Source organism: Cuculus canorus, chromosome 1 (genome assembly GCF_017976375.1).
Source record: "Cuculus canorus isolate bCucCan1 chromosome 1, bCucCan1.pri, whole genome shotgun sequence".
In the NCBI taxonomy this organism is placed as follows: domain Eukaryota; kingdom Metazoa; phylum Chordata; class Aves; order Cuculiformes; family Cuculidae; genus Cuculus; species Cuculus canorus.
In genome coordinates, this window is record NC_071401.1 from 107,118,433 (window position 1) to 107,131,462 (window position 13,030).

At 35.3% G+C, this 13,030-nt stretch overlaps 1 protein-coding gene across 5 annotated transcripts in view; it reads right to left on the reverse strand.

Annotated features, from left to right (window-relative positions):
- The window catches only part of GBE1 (1,4-alpha-glucan branching enzyme 1), a 165,974-nt gene that overhangs the window by 27,117 nt on the left and 125,827 nt on the right, over nt 1-13,030 (reverse strand). The window lies entirely within an intron of this gene.

A 13,030-nucleotide genomic window follows, 5' to 3' on the forward strand; every position in this document is an offset into this window, starting at 1 on the left:
TATAAAATGGTGAATGAATTATAACCTCTATGTTATAATGCCATGCTTTAAAATTCCTCATTCCCATCCCTGGACAGGGGCTACAGAAATTCAGTCAACCAGGACAGAAACTTTAGAATCACTACGAAACCTAAACCCATCACTTTAACAGTAGAAATACATTGGTTTTGAGCACTATACCAGAAATCAGCACTACCATTCACATACAAGGCAGAAATCTCCCATTTTATCAATTAACTTCAAAGAACTGGAAGACTAGTTCACTTTGACCACTTGTTTTTGTTTTTCTTTTTTTTTTTTTAACTTTTTATCATGGCAATAAATACTGTAATCACTGTTTCCAGTGGTATACAAATAACTGTTAAATAAAACAACATGAATCTCGATTCATCACTTCATAGAAAAATTCAAAACGATATTCTCGTTCAAGTAGCAGGCTAGATTATAGAAAATAAAGCACAGCTCTTAATGATAATGCATTTATTGTTTGATAAATGAAAACAAGTGACCTAAGAGGTGTGACATTCAGGGATCCAACAATTCAGCCACTCTATGTAACATTTGGTGTCACGAGCAACCAAGACACGTTTCAGGCAGGATAAAGCATGTTTGAGCACTGGCTTCCTCTGCGTGCCCACTGATTTACATCCCTTTGCACATCTGTAAACACTCCTGTATTTCAACTGAGTCTTCTGTAGCAGTAACACTTCGCAAATTCACCAGTCTCATCTGGATTATCTAGCCCACACTAGATAGCCTACTGAAAAGACTTCATTTTAAGACATGGAATGGGTTTATTCAGACTTACATCACATTCCATAAAAAAAAAAAACCCACAAGAAAAAAGCTGCAATTTAATCAAATAAGAAAAATCTTAGCTTCTCTTGTGTAGGATCTCCAAAGTCGGTCTCAGTTGTCAAAGCTGAAGATTCACAGCAACACCTCATTTCAGATTCAGTTGTTTGAATGACATGCATGTATGCAAAGTTGTCTTGTTTTATTTATTGTCTTGTAATTATTTCTTTCTTTCTCATCATTAGTACAGTTTGATACAAGTCCAAATGAACTTAATGGTTCTAAGTTGTGCTATAACCCATTGCCTAGCAGTCTCTCGGTTACTTTGGACTATTAATTTTACGTCGAAGTAAAATGTGTTAAGCACCTTGAAAGTTTAACACACATTTCAAAGCCTATAATAGTTGATTCCCCACAAACACTTCATAGAGATTACACAGAACACCTACTCATTGTAAAACACAGGCACAAAGTAGTGCACCTTGAAAAATGTATGGGAGGTAATATGATCAAATTTAAGATGGTTTATATTTTAAAAAAATAAAAATCTAACAATTTCTACAGGCAGTTAGTCAAGTTTTGTCAGTAAACTGGAGTTTAGTGGACAGATGAAGGGCAGGGATGCTGAAGGAAAGCAAGCGTTGTTTCCTGGATGGATACCCTGTACATGCCACCACCATCTGGTGTCTTGCCCAGCCTGTACTGCCTGGAAGGCCTGGAGGATACAGTCAGCAGTGACAGCTATGAATTTAGACTTTCAAAATGATTTTTTTGTATCTCCATGCTTCACGGGAACAAAGAAATGAAAAAAAGAACAAAAGAGAAAAGCGGCATACATATTTAGTAGAATTCTTCACAGTGGTATCCATTTTGTAAACAAACTGACAAGTTGTAAATTAAATTTCCCATTCAAAAGCTAAACCACTAAATTTCATATTCAGCAGAAAAGCAGAGACTAATATAAAAAAGAATCAAAATCACAGCAGGACATTGAAAATGACCTTGGAATAATGCTGGACTGAGCTCTTAAACTGTACTAACCACAAGCTATAGAAAATGAGGAAAGATTTTGCTACAAAACAGACACTGTATCTAACCAAATTCAATATTCTCTTAAGAGCTGGGCAAGGTATTACCTTCCTTCGTGATTCATGTACTATTGAAAAGCAGACTACATATAGAGATAGCCCAGTTAAAGATAGCAAAAAACCATCAGAAAGTCAGGGATGATATGTATCTTGAAAAGATAGTCAAGGAATTCGTACCCATTTGTTCAAGAAAAACACAAAAGCAAGGGAAATAAGTAATAGAACATAGCAAATAAATTAGACTGAACTAGCCCATCATTTCAATAGAGTATTGCACTATAAGTAAAGCATATCTCCTTCATGTTTCTACCATATATCAACTTCCATGGCTCGACTAGCTTTGTGTATTTCCCCACCACAGTAATCAGTACTTTTTAAACACTGCATTTTGTTGGTGTGTTTGTTCTTTTTTTTTAGTAAAAAGTTTGTGTTGCAAAATAAAAAAAAAAAAAAAAAAAGAATTTCCTAACCATTACTAATGTCCATTAAGAAAAAAAGGAATTTAACATAGTGCAGCAACTTGATAGAAGACTAAATTACTTGCTGATATCAGAAAAGCATGTTGAGAGTTTAAACACTAACTGCTCCCACTTTAAATATCTGTTTCTATGGGCACCTTCCGGACAAGCCTTTTATACACGTTGCTTAGTTTTAAGACAGTCTCGTTTTCTCTTTTTATAAAGAAAAACAGAAATTCATAAAATATGACAGAATGAATTCAAGTAAGCTTTTTTGGTCATATTTTTAAGATGTGGTATAGGGAAAAGGAACTAACAATTAGGATGCAAGTAGGCCTACCAATAAACTCCCAAGAGCACTTCTGCATATGAGATGCATTAAGGCTTTAACAAAAATACATCTCTCATATTACTTTTTTTTAATTGCTATTTTTTGCCTTGTTTAAATTTGTAGCAAATAAGGGGAGAGTCTAGGGAAGAGAAGGTACAGGTACCTGACCAATACTCACTTCTAGCGATAACTCATGGTACCTGTGAAGCATGCACTGCTCTCTTTCCCATGTTCCACTTCTCATTTCTGACAAGAATCAGCAACATTAACTTCTTGATAATTGTGAAAGCCTCTAAGCATAGAAGTACTATTGGGATTTCTTTTCCTGTAATTAATTTGCTGTTTGATGTAAAGGTCCAAAGTACAGATTGACAAGAAGCCAGCTGCTACAAATGATGCAAATCAAGACAATGGAACTAATGTGGGGAACACAGAGTACAAAGCTGAAATTAACTGAAATTTTGATTAGAGAAACAAAACAAAGACAAATCACTGAAGTGCAATGCATACTAATTTTATCTAGGAATTAATTCACGTTTGCTATTTCCTGCATATTGTGCAACTCTACTATGTAAAAGATTTCAAAATCACAATTCCAACAACTAAATTAACTTTGTATTACTACAATGAAGATTTATATCACACTTGTTTGTTAGGATAGAAACGCATTTACACCACAAAGTAGTTATGCTGATGATGATTACTTTGAAGCTGCACCCCACAGGTCATTAAAGTTTTCTTGATGTCTCCTCTTTAGACATCTTTACTAGCAATTCTCCCTCAAAGAATCAGGCTAAGCAGAACAGAAGGCATATTTAAAAGATGCAAGAGGTAGTGTCAAGAGATGCCCATTATTTCTATTTGTTTGCATTTTGAATTAAGCATAACATTAAATACTTTAAAAGCAGTTAAAGCAACTAGTTTACTTGATACATCAGATGTAAGAAGTTTATTTAGGCGCACAAGGCTGAACAAGTTCTTAAATGATCTAAAATACTATGCTTAAAGCTCCTGCTTAAGATCCTTCTTAAAGCTCATGAGCTTGAAACCAGACACATGGGGACAGAATTTCAACAAGTCCACCTTAATATATTTCTGTCAAAGCAAGCAGAGTTACACCAATTTACACAAGCCAAATAATCAACTCATCTAGGAGTTTTAACTGATTTGAATTTAACTTCACTATCTTTGTGAACAATGATTACAATACAAAAACCTGCTAATTTCAATCAGAATCAATGTAAATCAGATCTTGATAGCATATGATATTTATCATTCTTTCAAAACATAAACATTTCAAACAATTAATCTTCATTTTCCCTAGCTGTGAGGCTCTTGGATATTAAGCAATTCTGATACTTTATATTTACTTGTGTTTGTACCTAATGTTCTTCAGCCCCTTAAGTAATTAAGCTTTACATTCATAACACCAAAACCAAATAAGAAACTCTACACTGCATGCAAATTGTGAGAGAATGAGCTTCATTATAAGCATTCATTTAATCTTGTCATTTATACAACAACATAATAAAGTGAAATTCCAAATGGACTCCTGTTGAAACACTTGGGTTATGTGACTTGGAAACCTCCATATTTTTTAAATCTCTCTAGCATTAGTATTCAGTGACATATTGGTACCCAAAAGACTAACAAAAATCACTTCAGGCAAACAATTGCACTGTAATTCCTGCATACAACATAGGCTAGAGGACATATCACACATGACGAAGCAGTAAAAAGAGAGGCATTGGTAAAGTCAGTTTTGTGAAAAGTAGTATTCTCCCCCTTTCTGAAAATATCATATATTTTATCTTTCCAGTTTATGATAAGACAAAAAACAGGATAATGATCATATTTGTTTTCAAACTTTGATCCTCCATACCTCCTTGGGGAAACACGAGGGGATGCTTAACCTTATCTGTTAAGGATCAAAGAATGTATGTTTTCTGGTGCTATATAGTCATGAAAACACACAAGCATGCCTCTATGTACCAAAGACACAAGAAAAGTACTAAGTCCTTAAAATGGTTACACCAGGTCATTCCAGGGACACAGTACTCTATCCACATTACTGACTTGAAGAACCAGGCCAGATACAGAATGAAATTTTGATGAATCCCCTTTGATGTCTAACTTGTTCCTCAAAAAAAGAAATCACTCAGCTTATCTAGAAATGTAGTCATTTGTTCTTCCTCCAGAATAACATTGATTTCATTTATATAGCAGTTAATGAAGGCTACTATTATAATGACTTTTTCTGCTTTATCCCTTTATTTAGTACCCTTCAATCTCAACTGTTACTACAGCAAACTGTTTAGAAGTATGGCTTTAACACTATCCAGGTATGACATTCCAGTACTATTTCTTAAAATACCAGTAAACTCAATTGAATCAGGATTAAATATCCATTTAGTTGCCCATTTCCAATAGTGGATAGAAGCAGGTGCTTAGAAAAGGACCAAAGAATATGAAAAGCATGAATGATACTTCCTCTTGACACACTCCACCAGCCTCCATTCATTTTCAGGATATAATTATTTTTCCCTTTCTTTTTTCCTTCTCCTTTTACAGATTATGCATAAAACATTTTCACACAAACAGCATAGGCAGGGGTAGCACTTTCAAATGTCCTACCTGCCTTTTGAACATCTTGGCTTTAAAATAGTGAACATTCTCCTACTGAGCCTTTAAGCTCCCCACCCTGTTCTGAGAAATCCTAAAGAAAATGATGATAGTGGTCCTCCCCAACACCATAAGAATCAAACTGCAATACCAACTGCAATTTCTTCCTTAATTCTACAATTAACTGTTGAACCTGTGAAGAAAATTTAAAAAACTAAACAAAACAAACCCATTAAAAATCCTTAACATATATCCTTAAGATATATGTGCCGCAGCTCTTTGATAACTACTGGTAGTTGTGAAACTTTTCTGTATAAGACTGTTTCATAAAATATTTTTTTTTTTTTGTGGTTGAAAACCACACCTGCGTCAGACAAACGACTTATGGATTCAAAGAGTTTGGTTACACAGCTAGGGTGTGCGAGACTTGCCTGTTATGATTCTGAAGATTCTGCAGATGACCTTCTTTCCTTCACTTACCTGTCTACAAGTAGTTTGAATAAAATTCAAAGTATATCAAGAACTCTGAAAATTGGTTTCTATTCTTATTTCCTAAGAAATGAAAATGTAGATTTTCGAATCAGAAAGTATAAAAGTATAGCATAAAATTAACAAACCCTTGAAAACTGTGTGTATTTTAAGATATTATCCGTGGCATGTACCAATGTATTTGGCAAGAGAAAATTGTACAACATTGCTCAGCAAGAAAATGTTGCTTTTAGAAGTTATATTCATCACAATAAGAATTTAATTACTTTTTATACTTCTTTTAAAAAGACATTTACTGCTTAATGACCTTTTCTTCTCCTTTGGAGTACACATCACTTGCAATAAATGCCTCCTTGTCAAAGCAAACAGATCAGTTTTATTATTCCCTCAGTTATTAAGACAAACAAGCACAGGATAACACAAACAAATCATCCAGGAAAGCAAATATTCTGGTATCAGACACATTGTTCAGATTCAAGACAATTCATAATTTACTCTTTCTTTTTTTATAAAAGCTGACAAATGCTTACTGAGTCTGTGCTCTTGCAAGATACTCTACTAAAATTTTATACTCCTGTTAAAAGGTCCAGTAGTCTGATATTCCTATTTAAATATTCTGGCCATTTCAAATCACTTTTTGCTATTGCCTGGTATGCAATTAGTCAAGCCTAGATAAATACAGTCATCTGTACAGTTAATTTTTGAAGGGAAGCTATACCTGTAACCTCTAGTTTAACTTGCTGCAGTGAAACAGGATCAAGCTGTACAGGGTAACTGCCCCTTCTTAATGCAGCAGATTACCCCAAAGATACACTTAAGTCCTAAGGAAGATCTTACATCACAACTCTTGTTTTGTTTTCTTACTTTTTCAGTCTTTTTTCTTTGCAAGTACCTTGAAAAAATGAACGAGAATTATAGATGCATTAGGGTCTTTGGTAGATGCTTCGGATAGAAATGTAAAGTCACTTTAAAATTTAAAGCTTTTTAAAATAAAAAAATTAAAGTTTTAAATAATTTTCATAACATTTCAGCACAGTTCTGCCCTCTCTTCAAAAAGAGTTTAAAATTAAATATAATTTTCTAGGTTGTAGTATACCAAAAAACGGCTTGGTTGTTGTGAGTTTTTTTAATTTGTCCTTCCTGTCAAGGTTGGCCTATGTTCACTTACTTCCTATGATGTTAAAAAGTTGGGAGTTATGGTATTGTACAATTTTATAATGTCAATAAAATAGTACCAAGTTCTTAAAGGTGATAATTTTCTCACTGATCCAACAAAAGTCCAACCATACTAAATAGCATCATTTAGTCCATATATTTCAAACCTATACCTCCCCCTTGTCAGATCAACTACAAAAAAAAAAAACCCCAAGTAACAAGAAAACGAGCTACTGTACTCAGAAGCACCAACTCTGCGAAACTGTATTATGAATGGCTGAATGACAGAGGAACTTGCTTACACAGAGGAGTAGCCAGGCAGATCACGGCAGTACTTATTTTATTAACATTTACTTTACTTTACAACAGAAAAGCACACGATGGTTATGCCAGCACGTTTGTATACAGTAGAACGATATTTACAATAAAAAAAATAAAAGGTCTAACACAAAAAACCTGAGAACGTGCCTGTAATTCTTTTTATTTAACACATTGAGAAAATCAACTGTGATCACCTTCAAAATAATTTCCTTCTGAGTCGACCCACGATGCTGCTAAGGTTCAAAGCAACTCATTTCCTGAAAATCAGAAAAAAACTTTCAGATCATTTTCTGAAAGGCTGCTGAGGATCTCCATTGTTTTTGCTTTCACATCTTCTGCTGACAAAAAATGAGTTCCTTTGAGCACTGACTCGATCTTTGGAATCTCCTCACCGCAAGCCTCAATTCACAAATAAAAAGTTTCTGTTGCATATTTCTTCAGAAACTTGATGTTAACTTGCTGTTCACTCTTGCATATCAACATTTTCCCAATAAGGGCAAAAAAACATCTGTATTTGAACATGCATCCACTCAGTCTGAGTGAAGTGATCGAGTTGAGTCTTGTCTCACTTTGACAGGCTAGAATATGCTCTGTAACTGCCTCTTTTGTCTCTCCCCTCCCACTCTTGGATTCCGAGTGACAGGGTTAGCGTTGTGGTTTTTTGTATTAGGCTTTGTATGTATCTGGTACAAATATTTCTTTCATTTTCTTATTCGAAGTGTTTCATCAGGAGTATTCAATGAAATATCAGTGGCACCACTAATAATAGTATTCAGTTCCTAGGGACAGATTCATGTTTTGCCTTAAATACTTTAGTCAGCAGAGTTCAAGATTTTCTGCAATTCATGCTAATGGACAATGATAAGTAATCTAGACTAGAAGGGACCCTGAGAAGGTGGTAGGATGGTTTTCTTACTAACCTAGTTTTATAAACATTCAGTCCTCAAAGTTTACATTTCAGCACCCCTCCCCCAGTGTAGAATAATGTATTTCATACTTAAAATGTAATCCATGCTCACATATAGCTTTTAAAAACCACACTACCAATGGAAATTACTTGTGTTGCGGTTACATTGAAAAATTTTCCACGTTGCTCTTTCCTATTAACTATATCTCAGTAGAAGTAAGAGACTGACTTGGATACTGTGACATTTCCACTACGGTACGTGTGCAGTATACATTATTTAGTTAACCACTTCGAAGAGTTTATTAAAATACTGAGGAACAGAAATATTACACAACACATTATAAAAGAAAGAAAACAACCAATAAAACCCACAAAAGCATACAAAACCTATGACAAGAAACCTCCCTGAACAGATGTGGCCGAAGTTCTAGCTAAGCCTTTCAGTGTGGCATAATGCCAGCTACTGACTGGTACCACAACTGATAGGTCAGTGGGCTTAAAAAGTGAATTAAGGACCAGACTGGAACAGGAAAAGGTCACACAAAGGTGGCAGAACATGTGCCATGATATATTAAATAAATAGCAGTTCTCTTACTGGTCTAAATAAGTCCAGAATTTCATCCTTTAATTTTGAAAGAGCATTTAAGGATAACATAAAGGATTATCTTAGTGAAAGAAAAAGAAAACCTAAGCCCAAGGAAGAGACCACTTGAACAGTATTTGATAGATTTGAAAGTTAAACCTTTTCATATGATGTAAAGCAACAGTGAAAGTTTAAGTTGTTCAGTAATATTGTGTTCTTACTAGAGGAATAAATAAATAGTATGTGTTTGTTAACAGCAAATAGTAAGAAAACTCGAAATGAGTTTGAACTGATTAAAAAAGCAGCTCAAAAGTGTAAAAAAACAAACCAAACCAAAACCAAAAACACAGAGAAGGAAAACATGCGAGTCTTGTTCCACAGAACTGGAAGAAATACAGGGAAATAGCATTGTATGCTTGCATGAGAAGAAAAGTTACGTCCAAAAACATACTTTGTAATTCTCATTGTAAATTACGAGTTTTTGCATATACACAGACAGCCACCTTATCCCTGCTAGCCTGATTGCATATGGCCTATGAAAAATGCACAAAGAATGTCAGCTCCTTGTCTCCAGACACTACTCAAATGCACACAGAGTCCACCTGCAACTGCCCTATCATCTATTCTGGGAAATCAGATCCTTTCTTTTACTTAAATCACTACATGCACTACAAATATTTTTATTTACACAGAACATACATCATACACATAATTGATGCAATAAGGAATCAAAAAGGCACAAAGTCACCGACTGGGAGCTCATTCCAATATCTACAAATCAAGCTGGTCATCCTCATGCCGAAGCAGAAAAAAGTAATACAAAGTCTTGCTTTCTTGAAACAGTACAAATCAGCCATCAGAGAATACTTCTGGTTGCTGCTCTGAATATCATCTTACCTAATGTCCTCATAGAAGTAGTACATTCCCAAGGTACCTCCTAGAATCACATGTGACTGCTTCAAGCCTGCATTAGAGCTTCCTTCTGCCAGCTGCCTTCTGCCCTCCACCACCTGAGGCCGATTCAAACCCCGACATGCTGAAAATGGATTTATAAACTTCCCAAGAGAACATGTGTCCTAACCCATCTTCTCAAAGACCTTCATAATTTTAAATACCTCTCATTTGCCACTGTTTTCAGTGATATTTTTAAAACCGGAATTCTATGGTTATTGTAAAGTTTTTTAAAAGACACAGCATCGTACTGCTAGCTACACCACTGTTTTCTGGAAGAGATGAAAAGTGCCAATGAGCCTGTACAGCAGCTGAAGTAAGTAGCACTTGGGCACTGTCGCACAGTTCTGAGAGTCCATAGACTCACCTCTGATATCCCCAGGCTGTGGCTGACAATGTTAGACTACTCTGATGTAAAAAGAAACCCAAATGATCAAAAGTATTTCTAAGTTGACATACCATGTATGTTTTGATGTAATAAGAAAATAGATTTATTTGTATTCTAAGTGTTATAGAATTATGTTAGGGATTTGTGAAATTTGAAGGTACAAGCAGTATTCTGTTTGCAGGACTTGGCACTATTTCAAAGGAATCTATTCCTGCAATGTCTCACCACTGTGAGCTGGTATATACAAATATATATATATATATAAATATAATACATAAAAATAAAAATATCCAATATAAACTTACATAAAAATGTAAGCAAATAGCCTATTTGTTCCTAAACACAATTCCACACAATCGCTAAAATCTAATATCTAACCCAAGCTGTACTTCAGTTATGCAAGGTTATTGCTTATTAGTTGGAACAAACAGAAAACAGCTAAAATCAAGCAGAAAACCAGCTATAGAGCTAGATGTATTGCAAGTGAGCTACTGCTATCTTGGAAAGTTTTCAGTTTGTAACATTCTTCCTGTAGAAGATTCCGCTGCAACAGTATCCACCCATTTTTAATCAGTGCATTAATCAACATTTCAGATGCGTTACCTGCCCACTTGCCTCTCAAACCCATATGCAATAATACTTCACATTGGTAGACGACCATTGTTGTTTTTAAAGGTATGTTTTCTAGATTTATATGAGGGTAGCTAAGCTGAAAACATGGCTTTCACTTCAAACACGAGGTAGCTGTGTTGTGACAGCCCTTACTTAAGGAGCTTATTTTGCATTCTGTGATATAATTTTTCACTGATATCTATTCCTACAAAGACCTGCTTCACTTATAAAGTTGCCTTGGTGTCAGAGAAGCCTGCTTGTGAGCACAATCCTTAGCACGTCTTTCAGACACATGCTATCACATCTCCTAGCACTACACTTTGGTTTGCAATAGAGAACAAATGAGGAAGTTGTGCACAGCTCCTGAAGAAAGAGTGAAAGACAACCAATACATTAGTGACAGATGCCAATATATCTCATTGTGGCATGCTGCCTGGCATACGAACTTTCTGCACTTAAATAGGTTTTACAATGCATCTCAGCTCTGATGAACGTTTAATTAACTGATCTGCTGGGAGTGAATGCAAATCCTGCATAATTAGATCTGGACATAGTTTAGACTCTGAGATAAGCTGTAAAGCTCAATAGCCTTCTCTGAGACCTTGGATCAAAAATAAAAAATTAAAAAATATGCAGAAACCAGCAAGGAAAGTAAAAGTCAATACCCTAATCTCAACATAAAGGAGTAAAAAAATTGATATAAACTGTTTGAACAGAATTTCATCACATTGAAGTCTGACTAAACAGTAAAATTATTTCAAAATAAGTCATATATCACATTTGATTAGAAACTTTTTTTTTCATTGAAATCCTTGCAGGTTCCTAACTCAGTGATTAAACATTATGGAAACCTACATCAAAGAAGTTTTTGAACGTCTTCCAATTATATCCTGTTGAGAAAATAGAGATTAGTAAAATACAGGTATATTCACAAAGCATTCATTTGAGTCTTTTAATTATTATGGAGTTTGAAACCACCACCCCAATATAATGCATGTAGTGCTTGGCTAGTAAATCCAAACACATTGTTACGAAGGGCAAATGTTATGGCCCAGAATTGTACTTCAGCAATGTTTCAGAATAGAGAAAGTCTTCCAAAATGAGAAGAGCTCCAAGTATTTTAAAGTTAGGGTTTTTTTAAAGCGTTCTCTTAAAATAATGTGTTTCAAGAAATAGTCTTGCCTCAGTGAGCTGATAAAGCATAGCCCTGGCAAAATCCAGCTTTCCTACTGTTCAGCACAGTGTATTTTTTTTCTAGAATGACTTCAATTCCACTACTTAGCAGGAAAACATTTGAATTTTTATTGTACTTCTACTTCTCAGTAAAGTAACGTACAAGGCTGATGCTAAATAATCACGCACTAAGGATTTAAGGTTAGATCAGGTTGTTTTGTTGTTTGTTGTTTGGGGATTTTTAGTGTGTAGGGTGTTGTGGAGGGCTTGTTTTTTGTTTGGTTGGTTTTTTTATATACAGCAGAAAATAAATGCCAACTACTGACACTGAAAAAGGTTGGCCAGCTGTCCCCTTTGCTTCATGGCTACTGCTGTGAGATGAATGAAATATTAGCCATCTGTAATACTCAGACATGCTGGGGAAAATATAAATACAGAAACCACATTGAGTCCTACACTTTGCTAATGATTTAAAACAGTCCTGAGGTAGGATGTATTGCTTAATCTATCCTCTTTCCTATACAATTATTAAAGTAAAAGTGATATATAACATAAGAAGATTAATGAAAATTGTATGTGTAGACAAATGACTATGAGTGTGGGCAACAACTAAAACCAAATGCTTCATACTGTGACTTTCAAATGTTCATGCTAAACCATTTTCAGACAGCAATACACTGCATATGAGGTAAAAAGGCCTAAAATATATCCTAGCTATGTATGCTTGAGTTTACTGCTCGACAGCTAGTTTCTGTCACTGAAGTAATTTAACCCAACAGGGTTTGAAGAAGGGAGAAAGTAATTTTGAATCAGACCCAGCAGAAACTGGAAAACCACGTTAATAAAGAAACCAAGACACTGCATCATGAGGGTTAGAGGCCCTTGCCGAGTTTAGGGCTATCTTACAGTCACAGCGATCAAGAGGCAAAAATCCAGTTGAAGCTCTGACCCAGCAGCCACTGCCTCCTACAGCTTTAAGGTATTGCTTATCAGCTGCCCCATGCTGCCTTACAGGGAGATAAGTAACACTGCACAAGTCCAGCCTAGCCCACTTGGACTGCCTGCAGGGATCAGCAGAAGCTGCTGTGAGTCCTCCAAGCATGCCACTGAGAAGAGAGTGATGTTGCTCTCATTTGCCCGTAGTCCCACTTTTAGCA